The sequence below is a fragment of the Gambusia affinis genome, linkage group LG23, assembly GCF_019740435.1.
Source record: "Gambusia affinis linkage group LG23, SWU_Gaff_1.0, whole genome shotgun sequence".
Taxonomy (NCBI): domain Eukaryota; kingdom Metazoa; phylum Chordata; class Actinopteri; order Cyprinodontiformes; family Poeciliidae; genus Gambusia; species Gambusia affinis.
In genome coordinates, this window is record NC_057890.1 from 12,931,805 (window position 1) to 12,938,143 (window position 6,339).

The following is a 6,339-nucleotide window of genomic DNA, read 5'->3' on the forward strand; positions in this document are numbered from 1 at the left end:
ACTCAGATTCAAATTATCTTTATTTTGGTAAAAATAAAAAAGAAACAAATTGAAATTATTTTACAGTTATTTGAAAAAAGGAATAGACTGAAGCCCAAGACTTGTTGTTACCTAAAGACTCAGCATTCTACAATCAACTGTTACTTCAGAAAAAGCTTAATGATGTGTGAAATTCACATCATTATACATACTAATCTTATCTGTAAAACAGGTCACATAGCTCTTATTTTGTTACATCATATTAATGTTTTTATTAGTATATTTTTCTTCCAGTTTCTTATCATTTCCTCCACAAAAATGACCGACAGGAGGCGCTATTGCTCTATATTTCAATCAAACCCTATCTCATCTGTTTTGTTACGTCGTCACTGTTTAGTAGAGCTACATGTAAACAGCAGGGAAGAGTGTGTGTTTTCCTTTGTCTAGTTAAATAAGTAAATATCAAATCTGACAAATATCTCCGTGGGAGATTTTATCGATGATGCACAGAGCTGTCCCTTATGTCAAAACATGATCAGTTTTTAAACTGGTTATGTTTTCTGATAAAGTGTAAAAACCGGTGATTTTGGTTTAATTATAGCATCAGACAAGAGCAGAAGCTTTATGAAAAGCATAAAATACATACAAATGTCAAGAATTTGTGGAGAAATCCCATTAATATGTTAAATTGTTCTTACCACTCTACATGCTGGTATGTAAGAAAGGATTTGATCTGCAGCATCTCACTCCATCCTCACATTTCCGTCCTCCCTGTCATCTGAACAGCATTCACCTGTCCTAACAGTGCAGCAGAAGCTGCGTCTTGTTCAGCCACAGAGGGAAACACTCTGCTGCGCTTCCTCTGATGTCACCCAAACTCCACACGCCATTCCCTACCATTTTCCATTTACCCTCTGTGTTTTTACAGGCCTGTAAAGGAAGGCAGCAGCTATGTTGTTAGCGGTTCCCCTCGTTACTGGGAATGTGGACACAACACACTTATTTCCATTGTAAAGAAATATATGTGCTGGTGTGCAGGACGTGCGTGTCCTCATTGTTTCCTCTCATGTGGGCAGAATGCCTTCAGCGCTCCTGAAAACAAAGTGTAGGAGTGAATCTGTCTTATGTAAAACAAGCTAACTGGTGCATGATGTGTGAATCCGGCCCATCTCCATCTAAGCACAGAATTATAAATACAGGTGGCCTATAGAATCTGTTTCTTTACTACTTTTGTCTTCATGCTCTCAGTATAAATCTTCCCAGTGAACAAAAGTTGGCCGCCTCTTTAGAGCTCAAAGTTCTCTGTGACCCCTTGACTGTTGCCCTTTGACCGCCTGACGAAAAACACTCCGGCTCCTGTTTGTTGGACAGAAAACTTTTGAGGAGTTCTTTTGCTATGCCTATAAAACCTTTGATAAAAATGCTCCGGCAGACCAATATTCTAAACGGCAGAGATAACCAAAACACTAGGCAGGCTATTTTATAACTGTTTAACGTACGGCCTGCAGATTCAAAAGCAGAATATGTTTTCAGTCAGAATTAGGATTATTCTGACAGAAATTATACTGCAGACTATATAGTTTGCTATTTCCAGATTGGTTTAGACAAGTGAAACGAGTTCAGAAACACAATATATCATATACATTTAAAAATATTTAGCATTGCAGAAGTATTAGTTGCTCAAAACATTTCAGATGCAAGATATTGAATAATAAAGTTTTTAATCTTCATACAGTGCTTGTCTCAGGGTAAATTTGCAGCCAGTATTTTTTAAAAACTATTTTTAAACTTTTTGTAATAACTCAGGAACCTAATGCTACAACTCCAGATGCTCTGCTGTTATTTCTTTATGTGCCAAATGTTTTTGTTTTCTGTTGTTTATGTCATCTGAATCTTTAGCTCTCTGCAGCTGTTGTATGATACTGATTTTATTTATGTTTTTTGTTACTTTTTTTGCCTGAAAGCATTTTTCTAGGTTTGGTATGTATAAACAAATATATGGCTGTAACTTCTTCAGTGTAAATATTTCAAAACTTTTTTTGTTCACAAAGATTAGCACACATTTTGGGCTCCTCTTGATGTTTAGCGGACTATAACAAGCAACTGAACAAACTCAGATCATTATCCAAATGCTTACATCATATGCACTCTGTCAGCTTTCCTGCTTTCTGATACTGAAGTCCAAACAAAGCCCGGGCTTCTTGTTTACTTTCAGCTCTATGCATTAACCCCCGCCTACCCCCAAGGCCCCCTCAGTGTCATCCACAACTGTTTCTTTCAAGATCTTCGACCCTCCCCTCTCCAACAGCCTCACCACCCCGGTTTTCTACCCCGCCTCCAGTCCTATGACTGCCCTCCCAACATACATGAATGCACACACTGATCCAGGCAGCTGTGTTTACACTCTGCGGGTCTGTGGGAACTTCCTGCTGACCTCAGCACAGACACCACGGAGGCCAGGGATGCTCACATGGATCGATAACCGATTATATGGATCCTTGAAAACTACTCTACATATAGTGGGACTGAACTTCTTTGTTGTCAATGAGAAGGCTGATGTGCTGCGTCTTTTTTTGTTGTTGTTTGTTTGTTTTTAACTTCTGCTTTTCTGTAAACCAAAGTTTACAAAGGAGTAATGTGCTCAGAATGAAAACATCTTAAAGTTTTTCGCCGTTGGTAACGTCTAACTTGGTCCCTCACTCGTGTACATGCATGCTCTCTTTGGTCTTGGGTGGAAAACAAAGGTTTCATTCATTGCCATCATCTTGATTTTCTGCAGCACAGCTGCAACTCTGGGTCAGGAAGCAGAGGCGGATCGGATCACTGCTGGTGAAGAACTTCAGACCAGTGTAAGCGTGACCTTTAGAAACCACAAACCAGTCTGAGTTTACTATGCTGCTGTTGTTGTGTAACAGCAGTAACCTTGCCTATGGAAGCTGGTGAAAGGTTTATGGAAGGTTTGAAAGACATTGATCAGTTTGGGCATGCCATAGGATGCACAGAAAAAGAAATTCATAAAAATGTAACATTTAGCATTTGTACTTGAGTTTAAAAATGAAGGGATCCTTTTTCAATTTTGCCTTTTTCAGCGAGAGGGATGGCATATTCGCAAAGGAACATAAAGGCAAATATACACACATGGAAACTGAAAATAGAGTTGCCAATTAAGCGAAGTTGCTTGTTTGGGACTGTGGGAGAAAACCAGAACGCCAAGAGAAAACCCCCACGCACACAAACGCAACCCAGGGAGGCCCCAGCTGGGAGTTGACCTCTAGCCGCTGCTCCTCCTCTTGCTTTTAGGAGGAGCAGTGCAAACGTGCAACTATTTAATATTACTGGGTGCCTTGCAGAAATATTCAAATCTCTTTCATTTTTTTTCCCCAATTCTCTCATGCTGCAGCCAAAAAACTCAACGTATCATCAACTGCGTAGCAATTTGGCTCCAACTCCTCCCCTTGTCAGGTCTATATTCTTTGCACAAAATGTTTTATAAACATTAATGTTGTTTCCACATATCATCTCCAATGGAACTTCGGGTTGCGCTGTGTCAGCTGTTTGAGATTCCCCTCTGTAATTTCCCCTCAGAAATTACAGAGGAAATATGTTGTGGAAATGCATTCACCCCTTTACTCTGATGCCCCTGAATAAAATCAAGTGCCAAATGCCGCATTCAAAAGTCACATAATTAGAAAGCTGAGTCCGTGATTCATTCTAGGCTGAGGATTTTAATCACTGGTATTTTGTAATAAGTAAAGTATTCGCAAAATTAAAAGAAAAAACAAAAAAAACGTTTACTAGTGTTCATATGTTCATTCGTGGTGTTGAGTATCAATTAGCGTACCTGCACCAAAACATTCTCCTACATCAGAATTTTATAAGAAAATATAGATGAAATATAGATAGATATTTTTAGCGCAGGGAACTAGTTTGCTTTATCTTTTACAGCCGTCTAGAACGATTTTGTTGCGTCCAATAAAAAGATAAAGCGTTGGACTTCATGGTTGTTTTCTTGCATTTCATGCAGACTCTCTGGAAGAATATTGTTTACGTGGCTTATGGACTCCTGACCGCAAAATCTGCCTCATCCATTATGCAACAGTCTAGACGAGAGTCCTCTTAACTTTTCCTGATCGCGCTGCTCCGTCCTTAAACAGTGATTTCATTCCAAAGAAACGGATAGTATAACAGCAGCTTGTACTCTTCTTTTTGTGCTGCGTTTGCGTCACTAATATCAGTTTACTGCACCCCTCATAAGAAGCTGTGAAAGCATAAAGAGACCAGGTGTAGGAAAGTTTCCAAAAAATACAAAATAAAAGAAAGAAAACTTATTTACAATTATCATACACAATCATACGCAATTGTTAAATCAAAATGACATCTTCCGGAACATTTTATATTCTAAGCTCGACAATGAGTATTTTGAAGAACAACCAGAGTAACCCAGATAATAATACGGTATGTGTACATGATTTCTGCTGTTCTCAGCTTTTAAAATAACCAGAAACAAAAGCCTCTCCAGCGCCAGTCTGAGTCAAAACCTGCAGCAGGGATGAGCAGTGTTTAGCTACGCCATAGTTTCAACATCAGCAGTCTTCATGCAGTCTCAGTCATAATCGTGGTGTGCTGCAGCAATGAAGAAAATGTTTTAAAAAAAGGAGGTTCCAGACATGGGTGGGCTTCTTTGTTAGGGACTGACCCTGGATTGTGGTTTTACCAAGTCATGAATAGCAGTAACTGTACAGTACACACCCTCTTTAATGTGGTAGACCCAAACAAAGTGGAGCATAGTTTGAAAGAAACATCTTCCTCCTAAATTTGAAGACAACGAATCATTTCTGAGAAAAGTTTCAAATGTATGACAAGCATTTGCATTCAAATTTCTCCAGATCGAGCTACGATACCTCTGAACAAAATTGTAACGTTATTTTTTCTTTTCTTAGAAGAACCCTGACAGTTTCATGCAGGTCATGGTGGATGCAAAGATAGCAGTCGTCAATCAGAGAAATATTTAGCTGGAGCTAAAATCATATGACTGCAGTTTGTTTTTCATTCTTGTTGGAGCAGTTGATGTTGGCACCTCCTTCCTGATAACATCACTCAGATGGAAAGCTCGATCTGGACGTTGTAGTTCTGTGCTCCGCCCAGTTAATGTGAGCAAATCTGTGTGTGACTGTTTTCATGATGGCTTAACACTGTAGAAAGCATGCTTACAGCAGTAAATAGCATAAACTAAAACACCATCTGTAGGCCTGGCAAGTAGAGGCAAGTTTATTATTACAGCATTATTCTTAAATGGGTCAATGAAAGCAGTTTACAGTGAAATGGCTTCAAAACTAAATACATTTAAAGGAATCCATGAAGTATGGGGCTGTATTAAAACCTGTAGCTGCTGAAACATCTCAGAATGGCGAGCAAGCCGAGTTGCTACAATTCGGCTGTAGCTGCAATGTTGCTTTACTGGTTATGCATGTATGCTTTGAAAACTTGCCAAGCTAACAGTAAACATTACCGCAATTCAGAATTCCCCATCCTGTATGAACTTAGCACTGCCTGCAGGCTGTTTTCGCTTCCATAAAAAGGCTGCAGGTGTGTAGGTTTAACCTCCACCTCCGCCTCATGGCGCTCCTCGACTCACGTAAATACGCAGACCTTATGGGAACGGCCCAGTTTCACATTTCTATGCGAATGCTGCTGGTACAAAATAACTTCTGGCTGAACCGTGAGGAGCCTGAAGTGTGAACTGTACATCACACCTCACAGCTTCACCTTGTTGTTTGCATAACAAACACCAGCCTCCAAGTTTCCATAAATGTGCTAAAACACTCGAGCAGAAGTCCGTTCACTTTTTTTGGGGGGGGAGGGGTGGACAGAACGGAAAGAGGAGCAGCAAGTGCTGAATGTGCAGACTTCATGAAGCCAGGACAAGCTGTGCAAAGCATTACCTCAGAAAGCAGGTGGGTGTTTATCCACATAGATTAGTCACTGCAGCTGACTTTATTCAGATTCTTTTAAGTCGACGTTGTTGTTTCACGGAGACGGAGGGAGTGGAGGTCAATGAACCCTTGGGAGGTGTAGCAAACTGGGCCTGCAGGTAGCCAATGAGGATCCAGAAATACCTGGTGATAGGAGACGAGGGGAGTGGCTGTGATGTTTACTCTGTATGTGTGGAAGAGAAAAAAGGTGGTGAAGTTAAAACAGGACTGATAAGATGACTGAGAAAACACACTGTAAAGGGGATTGGTTGGATGGCGGGGGCGTCGGTGCGACAAACCGTTTCCAAATGTTTCGAAGATTTGCACAAGCCATAAATGCGAATGTTTATGTCTCCGAATTGCATCTTTAGATCTGCCTGTGAGTTTC